The sequence below is a fragment of the Haemaphysalis longicornis genome, unplaced genomic scaffold, assembly GCF_048455015.1.
Source record: "Haemaphysalis longicornis isolate Haplotype H1 unplaced genomic scaffold, Haemaphysalis longicornis Haplotype H1 scaffold_6, whole genome shotgun sequence".
Taxonomy (NCBI): Eukaryota; Metazoa; Arthropoda; class Arachnida; order Ixodida; family Ixodidae; genus Haemaphysalis; species Haemaphysalis longicornis.
In genome coordinates, this window is record NW_027526407.1 from 96,351,304 (window position 1) to 96,362,224 (window position 10,921).

General features: G+C 44.7%; 1 pseudogene; it reads left to right on the forward strand.

Annotated features, from left to right (window-relative positions):
* The first annotated feature begins 1,303 nt into the window (after window positions 1–1,303).
* Window positions 1,304–8,980, forward strand: LOC144143148 (lactosylceramide 4-alpha-galactosyltransferase-like; annotated as a pseudogene).
* Window positions 8,981–10,921: the final 1,941 nt, after the last annotated feature.

Consider the following 10,921-nt stretch of genomic DNA (forward strand, 5'->3'; position numbering starts at 1 on the left):
CTCGTGCTCAGCAGCGCAACGCCTTAGCCACTGAGCCACCGCGGCGGGTTATGCGGCATTCTTAGTAAAACTGTATTTAAAGTGACTTTCAAAAACGATGCGATGAAGTTTTGGATAAGTTTGGATCTCGTATTGAATTGAAGTTCGCATTGAAGTTGATGCGGCATTCTTAGTAAAACTGTATTTAAAGTGACTTTCAAAAACGATGCGATGAAGTTTTGGCGGAGAAGGAATTAAACATATGCAACGTAGCTTCTAGAACATTAAAACTTTACATGGATTGCAGGTGAGTCCTCGTGGCAGCATTAGCAGCTTTTTTTCGAATTCTTCAGCAGGAAAAGTTTCTTGGACACGCCCGAAGAAACTCACGAGGTAGGCAGACCCTTCAATGCACTGCCATGAATTTCCAAAACGTTTCACAAGAAACTGCTCATACCTTCTTATGCACCTTAATGAATTGGCTCGTACCCTCAGAAGGAGGCGGGTAGGGGTGAATTCACCTGGACTTGTAAGCGGCGGCTATTTAGTTAAGTACCGTAATTGGAAATTTGGGAGTAAAAAATAACTATCACCAAATTTAATCCATAGAGACGCGGGAGACGAGATGAAATGCCTGTTTGACATTTCAGTTTCACTTCGTTCACTTCTTCCGTTCACTTTGTCGTCGGTGTCCGGGGACAGATCTTTCGCCGATCATTGAATTGACGTCTGAAATCATTTTAAAGCCGCTCCAAAAAAGCAATAAACAAAACTTCTGAAAACATCTACTTACAGTCCGAACAGTGCCGCAAAAATTAAACTCCCACTGGGCAACTGAATTTCAGTCATATCTACCCGCACCATAGTAAGATCTGGCTCGTTTTCTATATGAACTATGATCTGCGTACAAGTTTGCAGGGAGTTATCTCATCTTTTTTCTTGCCACCTTTTTTTAGCGGAAATTTGACGAGTTTTTCTTTTCACAGCTATTTTATCTTAGTTTTGTTTTTTCGATTTGGCCCATTAAAGAAACGCCTGAATTGTGCATTCCACCGGCCAATTTGGAGCTGCTGCAAAGTCCGCCGACGCCTATAAAATGGAAGTTGATACAGTGAAATCCCGTTATTGCAAACCTCAGATTAACGATTTCTTCAGATGAACGAACATTTTAAAAACACCCACAAATCCCCATTAATTGCTCTTTTAAAATATTTCACTACTACGAATTTCAGAATAACGTATCGAATTTTATCATCCTCATATAAAACAACACTTCGAAATAACGAATTCCGAGTTTACGAAATTACTCGTGTTGGTGTGAACGATGACTAATGGTGGGTACGTACAACTATTCTCATCAGGCTACTAAATACGCCTTAGCTCTATAGCCATCGCCTGCGATTGGTGGGTTTCGCCGCCATGCTAGCCTCTGGCGCCGCCTTTGTTCGCCGTGGATAAAACTAGCCGTTTTACGCAGCAGTTACCTTTGAAGATTACGTGTAGCGCGACGATGAAGCATGCACGTCTGCTGAACTGAGGACTAAAGGCATCGTCAACCCAGTTCGTTGCGATGATGGAACCAGCGACGAGGACGCCAAGAGCGACGACGACGACGCTGAGACAGGGCCCGCAAGCCAAGGCGAAAAAGCCGTGCCTAGCGTGAATGTTTCGCAGTGCGTAGCAAAAATGCGCACTTTTCTTAGCAGGTGCACCAATGCCACCTGCCACCGCGGCAGTGCACAAGAACGTGGACAGCTTTTAATCGTTCGTCGTGCAGCAGTTGAGTTGCACACGTCAGGCAAAGATTACTGATTTCTTCAAATAAAGGTGCTTCCGCACCCACGTTCGAAGTTAACGCAATTGTGCACGTGTCTCCAGTAAACCTAGATAGATGCTTCTGTTTCGTTCACAATTTTTACCATGCATATTTTATGTTTTTACTATAACGCTGATTAAAAATAACGAGCAATTTATAGCAGTCCCTTGAAATTCGATGTATCAATATTTGACTATATAGCTAACCCTAGCTGCCGAAATGAAGCAAAGCCGGTTACAGCTGCACCACGGGTTTATGACGGCCGCAAAGAAGACAGCCCTACAGTGGAGGAAGTTGAACTCAGTAAACCAGTGCAACACAGATCACCGACCGTGGATAAATAAGTCTTATCTAACTCGGCCATTTTGATTTGCTGTAAACTTGGCTTTTTATATTTTCCTGCATTATGGTAGTAGCAGTCTGTGTTTTTTTAAGAAACAATTTCTAGGTCATGGCTTGCGAAGAGTCAACGATAAAGGAATACAAAAACAACTAGCAGCGAACAAGTTTACAGCGTGTTCAAGTGATCCCAATTGTTTATTTGTTTTAGCTCCTGGTGTGTTTTTGAGAAAATAAGAAAACGCCGCTTGGTGTAACTAAGAAGATTGCTTCTTAAGTGGTTGCGCCGGCCTAGAGAACAAAAAGTAATTTTCGGTATTCGCCTAGACATTCAACCTTAACAGTCGGTACAAGCGTGTCGAAAACATTTTTCCTCATTTGAAAATTGAGGAAAATAATACAACAGTTGGTGGCACTCAGGTTAATTTGCTGTAATATACTTATTTGGGAAGTTGTGCGCGAGTGGTTAATAATCAGAAAGTATGAATACAGTTTATGCGACCGACCGAAAAAACTGCCTATTGAACGTGGCCGTGTATTTATTGTGGGCGAGGTCTCTTGCGAAGCAACACATAGTTTCCTGAAATCGAGGCTTCCACGGACGCCCGTCTGGCAAGCAGTTACAATAAAAGACATACTGAATCAGACACCGACAACAACAGAAAATAGAACAATGACGTTTCGGCTCCCGAACGGAAACCTTGTTCACCAAACGGGAGCCTTGTTCAGAGTGTGAACAAGGCTCCCGTTCGGGGGGCCGAAACGTCGTTGTTTTATTTTCTATTGGGCTCGGCGTCTTCTTCACAAAGTTTTCTGCTCCAACAGCAGAGTATGTGCGAGGGCAGCATGCACTCTTTTCTTAAAGCGTTTGCCAATACGTCATTGTGGGTATGTGTTCCTTCCTAGATATGCAACACTTTCTTAGGCTTCATAGTGTGCTCGCACATTTTGGTGTACGAGCACAGTGTTTTTGTGGGCAATCCTCGTAGCACTCGCACTCTAACTAATTTATTGATTCATTCATTAAATGCTTCCCGCAGGGACCAGCATCCACAGCTGGCGGCGGCCACACATGACACTGTAGCATGCGTTCATGTTTTTGAAGCATTGACCAATATACCACAATTGGTGTTCTACGTTTCTTCGATCGAACGGGGGGTTGAACGAGCGTTATACGAATTTACCTATATTTGTGGCGTAGACTGTAACTTATCTTTTAGGGTGCATAAGAGCACAACACTTATTGACAATAACATTTAATAAATCTCTTTAATCAGAAGTTGGGCTTTACTATTCGCAGTCTAAGTTAGTGTTTCGTTGTTCTGTTCCGCTATGAAATTACTGTTTTGATTTTAGATGGCCTCATTAATGATGGATTGCTTATGAAAAAACGAAAATTTGTAGAATTGCACTCCAAGTTGTTTTGTCTACTCTTTTTGCGCAATTGACAACACGTGTCTTCTTTTTCTCGTTCTCGTTTTTGTTTAGAAGAAGATTTAAATCTTATTACAAAAACGAAATGCGACTATTAAGCGTAAGCTTTCCCTGTAGCCTCCGACTTCTCCTCTGGCATATATTGTCATGAACAGTGGTGCAATGTATTTACAAGTGTTTTAAGTATATTTTTAATTACAACAACTACACGGGTTGCCAGGCTTAGCCATTTGTCGCCAAACTGGCGACTGTTAGAGGCTTGTGGCGGCTGAAGTTTTAGCGTGGCGACTTGGCGGTTTTGAGGCTCCATTGAGCGTTTCTGATGACTTATATGTTCCTGGGCTCTTCCAGCACTTTACAATAAAAAATGGCCGTATGTGTCATTCAGTACGTTGGAGGAGTCAAACTAAAACTGGAAAGCCAATCAGAACAAGGAGATGGGGAATATAGCAAAGTTGAGAATATGGCGTATGGAGTACGTGTCACTCAAAACACATTATCCTAGATCACTAGTTACCGGCACAATGCAAAACTTGTGTGCTTTTTTATAAAGCTGAAACAACAAACTGTCTAGGCCGTTAGGCACCATGGCGTATTTATAAAAAAACAAATAGAAAGAAGCCAAACGTGCACCATTGTTTGCTACGTTTACCGCAGGCGATAAAATCAGTCGCGGGCAGGACATCAAGAGAAGACGTCACGAGTTAAATAAACAAAAGAAAACCTATGTTCTTGAGACTGCCGGCTCGTCGTGCATCACGGACCCTGCCGCCTGCGCCATTGAGTCTGCTGCGCTACGTCATCCAGATTACACCGTCTGGCTGCTCACCTTATTAGACACTCAGGAATGCAGGTTTGAAAGCCCTCCTTTTCGTGTAACGAATAACAAAGTTTCGCGGTTCTTCTGCGTGCTGTCCATTTAAAAGGCAGTGATCGCACGTTGCAAAAAAGAACTTTTTTCGATTTATAGCATCGAGTGGTTTATAGCATCGATGTAGGCGTACTACAACCCGCATAAAATATTCTTACAAGAAATCCCCCGCAGTGTTCTCGGTTAAAAATACCACCTCTCACTTTCTGCCTTGATGGTTCAAAAACGTACTAACTAGCAAGTGCCCTTGAGCTACGGAATTCAAAATTTGTAGAATAAACAGGGCCCTAGAATCCAAATTCATATGACAAAAATTGAGGGTATCCCTTTCGCAATGACGGAACTATTTGGACTGTTGGAAAACGGTCAAATGTGACTTCACCCATATGCGGCAGCCTCAGCTGTCTTGAGTCCGAACAAAAACTCAAAGGCTGCCCCATGTTATCGTTTTGGAATGGCGCGTCGATGGCAGCCCATTTACAGACGCATAATACGTCTGTCTTTCGACTCCCATCGCGTCACAATGAGTTGCTTGGAACCGCACCGTGTCGTTTCAGGCGTGCTGACGTAGTAGTGTGTACCGGCCATTGATACGTAAGTGAACCGCCTTTTCAGATGTCTAGCAAATGCGGCCGCGCTGAAGCACCATGATGCCGTAACCGCACGGTCATAAAAAAGGTGGTAGCATTTACTAACATAACACTAACCACTTACATGTCGCAGCATCCACTAGATACTCAGTGACTGAAGGTAGCAAATGTAGCCATCGTAGGTTTACTAACTAAAACAGGTAGTGCGCACCACATCTTTAGAAGGAATAACCGAGTGAATAACGCTCCCATTAGGTACATGTTTTGACTAACTCGTTGATTGTAGGGTTTTACGCGCCGACACAACGCAGGCAATGAGGCGCGCCATAGTGGAGTGCTCCGGAGTAATTTTGACCACCTCGGGATCTTCAACGTGCACCGAAATCTCGTACACACGGGTCTTTTTGCTTTACGCCTCCATCAGAAAAGCGGCTGCCGCGGCCGGGAATCGAACCCGCGGGCTTGTGCTCAGTAGTGCAGCACCGTAGCTACTGAGCCACCGCGGCGGGTTTTTAACTAACTCGTCATTCATAACCTAGTAAACGCGTGACAGTTTGTACCGGCTGAGCGCGCTGCACGACACATTCAACACGCACAAACCACACTTAGACCAGGAGTAAATTGATCAAGAAAACCAACGGGATGGACGGGGAGAGCGAGAATAACTTCCTAGTTACCTTAAAATACATCTGCTCTCCTTGTTTTTACAACCAGCAGCGGAAAGTCATGTGATAGAGTCGGTGAGCTTGTCGCGAAAATCAAATACCTTAGCGATAATTTTGAATTATGCATTTGAATGCGCGCTTGTACGAGTCAGCATGTGGATTTGCAAAAACTTTTCAATCACGATTTGGAGTGGTGAAAGTGCTGTTTTTATTATGTGCAATCATTCACAGAATTTTATTACAATCAATGAATGTTTGTAATAAACAAGCAGCCGTTACTAAGTGCACGGTCTAGACTAGTAACGACCGCATTGAGCGTCCATACTTAGTGGTAGGATCTGCGTACCACTCTGCGGCGTGGCAAAGTTCATAAGGAGGTAGTTATACCCGTGGAATCGATTCCTCAGGAGCTCTTGTAGTGATACCCAATACCGACCGCAGGGGCGTCCACAACGGAGATGCGGAAGTTATTTGTGCGTTCGGCTCTGCGAATGGCTCATATGATCCACATAGTGATTGGCCGTAAACATACCTTAGTGGTATGAAAGTGTCTATGGAGGGAGTACCACGGTATCATGGCGACAGCTGGAGTAACGGCCACGCAGGAGATATCAAGGATGTGTTGCGCTAGTACCTAAGCGTTGAAAAGTTAATGCTCTGATGCCACCGCTGCACCTTTTCTGTAACAGCGCTAGAATTTGTTTCCAGCAAATTCCTAGCCGCTGCCGGATGTTGGGTGGGGACACGTGATTCCAGCTCGTGAGGCCAATGTGTAGCAGGTACCACCAGGGAAGCCATAAAGAAACAGATTCAGAACTCAATGCTGTTTTAAAGGAATGCTATGGTTCTGAAAAAAACAGTAAATTAACCCTCCTTTGGAAGGTATAGCCGGACTCTGGTCCAGCGTTCCGTAACTTCATTGCCGGAGAACTCTGCAATCCGCGTTGGGGAGTTCGATGCTGTTTCAGAGGGCACTTGGCAACTCCTCAAGGAACGCCTTGACCTCCTCCCCGAGAGATGCCGGCGACTCCCGGTTGCTGGGCACGGCTATGCTGTGGTAAGATGAGTAATCTGAGGCTCCAAAAAGGAATAATTAATGGGACAAGTAGTTGAGCTCCTTTAAAGGGTTACCCTGACTCTTTCACTTCTTATAGGGTATACCGCAAACTAATGTTCCCGCATTAAACTTTTGAAACGCAAATGTTTTCTCTTAGCATTTATGTTGTTTATATGCCGCAAATACGTCTACCCGCTCTGAAATTTTTGTCCAGTACTGTTTACGAACAGTCACAATGACTAGTTAACTTTGCCGTTCGGGCGAAAAAAAATTTACTGCTAACTTTCGTTTCCTCTTTGTAAAAACGATTATTATAAACGCTTTTGCCGATTCCGTGTGTATATTTCTATCGTTGGTCTCATCGTGTATTTTGAATGTGCCTTGACACACAGTAGCCTCCGTTTTACAGTGAGTTTCTGCAAGCCAGTGGTTGCCAATTCATAGGCGTACATTACACTCGTGCAGCAGCGGATTACGGCGTATTTGGATACTCATTCGAGCACTTTTTTTGTAGGTTCCTCAGCCAGGTGTTTGAGCTGCCAAACTTCAGGATTCTTCGTTGTGACTTAAGTGCTCACGTCAAAAATCGCGTGATTTTACACTGGTACGTGAAGGACAACTGGAACCGCACCAATTTTCGCATGAATCGTCTAAGCGATGCCCTAGGGCTGCTTATTCGGTGGAAGTACTGTGGTATCTACGCCGACATGAATGTCGTCGCACTGAGGATTTCGACAACCTGGAGGACGCCCTGGCACGAGAGCTTTTTTCGAAGTTGGAAACAGCGTGATCGTCTTCAGAAGACAGAATCGTTTTCTTTCCCGCTGCCTCGAGAAGTTCTCAAAAACGTACAAGGAAGTGGGTTGTAATCTTCTCATGCTTAGCTTAACTTCAGAACAAGGCATGTGGTGCATTTTTTTTTTAAACATAGGCTTAGTAGGTAGAAAAAAAATGTCGCATCAGAAGCTTGCATTGCAACAATATTGTTTGTGATTCGCAAAATGAATATGGCATCCAAAAGATTACGCTCTAGAATATTGTGCATTCACGTTGGGCTCGCTTCAAACTATTAGCCACATCAGCCTATGCTACATTGACAAAAATAGGTTTATGTTCTGAACTACCACGCTATTCGCACCGTTTGAAGGGACATGTGTGGCTATAAAAACAGCAATTTCCATAATAGTGGCTTGTATGAGGTTTCCCGGGGGCAAAAGTAGGACTGCGTCATCATTGTTTTTATTGCCTGGTAACATTAGCCCAATTTATGTCTTTTTAAAGTTTCTTCACTTACTAGGTCGGCTTTCTAAATCACTGCGGCACTGTGGCACACATTAGTGGTATAACTTCCTCGGAAGCACTGCCACGGCTTTAAAGCGGTCGCTCAAATAACGGCCGCGAAGACGATTGCCGCCCGTACGAAAAAGTTTCAAGAAAGGGGTGGGTGCACGATTGTGCCTTCAGCATTGGGTTGCCGTTGATGCTAGAGGCTTCCATCTGCCCCGGTTGGTATTCTCCTGGGTGATGCGGGGAAACGAAACATTTCTCTCTACTTTACCCTTTCTACCGCAGGCCTCGCAAGGGGGTGCACAATGGGCCTCGACTCCTGGAACGCGTGCTTACGATGTTCTGCCCGCCAAACTCGGTGAACAACTAGACCCTGGTGAAGTTCTCCGGCGTCACTGTGCTTACCGCAACCGCATTCTATGCGGTCACCTGCCTGGAATGGCGCAAGTCTTTCTTACAAAACCACAAAACCCAAGAGCTCCAAGCCACGTCAGAAAGCTTCACACTTCACCTGCGAAACACTTACAGCAGAGAGCAGGGAGTCGAGCATGAATCAGCTTACTAGGTTATGTCCAAGCACGCATAAGATGATGTAACATATAGTGCAAATCGCTCAGTTCTGACCTTAGTTTTGTAGGGTGACCGCATTACCTTAGTGTGCAGAGTTTCTGAAGTTGAAAAACGTAGCTTTTTTATTTCGGAGCGTATACTTATGAGTTGCATAATGAAATGAATGTGTAAAACTGCAAATAAATTCTTTCTGTCCTCTCATCAATCCACGCCCACCGCCCACGAACTATGCCGGCTTCTAAAGGTTTCCAACCATCTTACTGCTGGAACTTTAACCAACTTGCACGAGGTCCAATGCCGTCAACAACACTACCTTGTACTCCCTTTTTCCCACAACTGACCGAGAACAATCTTTCCCAAATAAAAGCAATATCTCTCTTCATCGTCATCTTAAGCGGGATGACACTCAAATTGCGCGTCCCACTGCCCAGTAACTTCACAGGGCGATTTGCCGACAACTCTCCATGCTTCAAAGAGAAATCGTAACCCACCTGACGGTTCCAGTACTCTGGTAAGTCATTGACAAGCGGGTCTTGATGATGATGATAACAAGACAACGTGACCTCACATACTCAGGTAAAGCCACTATTTTGAGCCGCAGGTATAATCAATTACTTGATATTCTAACAAGACGTGCACTTTGAGCCCGAGGCATGTAATAAATCTTGACACTATACGTAAGGAATAAGACAGGTCAAGCACTGAGAAGTCACGAGTCTGTATAGATATTCAACTGCTCAGCGTAGAACAATATGGCACTGTATCGGCTGCTGGGGCAGTTTTGATGTAATGTAGAGAAGCTTCCAGCGTGGAGGTAGCACAGCAGTAACTGAAATAAGAGGGCATAGGCCTGTAGATCATTGAAAAATAATTTACTTTCGGAACACCACTATGGGGATAATATTTGCATCACTGATCCCGAAACTGCGTATAGTTCCCAAGGAATTAAGCGTGTGATGAGGTTCTGGTAGGCAATGAAGAAGAAGAAAACGAAGCGCGCAACGAGAGGGTATCGAAACTTGAATCGGGGGGCTGATCAGTGGATGCCTGTGACGCATTGGACTATCTGGACCGTCAATTGGATGGTTGGTGGGTTAATATTCTCGAATCATGACGCTAACCCTTGTGAGGATTGGCCAAAATTTTCTTGAAAGGTTTTGCTGCTTTTCGTCTTCTTCATCTTCTACCAATGTAGATGATTCGTACATCGATGTTTATCTTGTGTACAGAAGTGACGAAAACTTCGACGATGCTTCACTGAGGGGTTTTTCTACTGAGAGAAAAAGAGACAAAACATTTTGATGAGCTTGAAATTGATGGTGCAACCCTATTCCGGGAATTCATGCGTTGCCCCAGCCATCTTGGCCTGTGCCATCAGGAGAGTTTGTTCTCCAGTTGACAGCTTGTCAACAGTGTCTCCCACAGCTCATTGCACAGATATCTGTGACGCGGACATTGCGAGCGCTCGCAGCTGCCCTTTTTAATTCCCTGTTTTTGGTTATATTTTTTCACCATAGGGTATTTGCTTTTTATCCCCATAATGCTCGAATTCAGCAATAAAAATGGCACTTTTTGTGAGAAACTATTCAAAGAAAAAACACTTCAGGGGATAGGATACCGGCCTGGTGAACCAAGTGTCGAGTAAACCTGCGTGTGGGTGTTACCAGGCAAAGAGAAACGTTTTTCATGTTGGTCAACTAAAATACACAAAACCCAGCGTGTATTTTTTCTGCTACTCCTGCTCTGTCGTTCTGCAGAGGCTCACAGTTGGGTTACCTTAACCCTCCAGTGATACATGTTTGCCCTTCCCGCTGGCAAAACGCTGTTTGCGGATACCTGTACATTTTGTGCGTCCATGCGTAAAAAAAACTTCCTTTAACTCTGTTAGGGGCGGTGTCCCACGTATACCGGCGCGCCAAAATGCAGGGCGCGCCCGGATGCGCGCCCGAATGCCGCATGCAGGCAGCACATACAGGGCACGGGGCTCCATCCTGGGACACCCCCTGTCTCCAGCGGTGAACATTACCGAGCACCGCTCCGCTCTCGCATTTTGGCAGCAAACGAGTCCAATGTAATAGCGACAGCCTTTAAGCAGCAAGGCAATCTCAGAAAAAACAACAGCAATGCGCCGTATTACCCTATGTCTGCCTCGCCAGCTCTTGTACAACTAAGGCAGTGCTAAAACGAACGCGAATGCTTGCGTGTACAATATTTTCAAACCTCGCACGCATTGAAAGTACGGCGGATGGTTAGAATTTCTGAAGAATCAGAATCCCGAAGCCGAGTTGTACGTTAACTACATGTGCTTCGAAC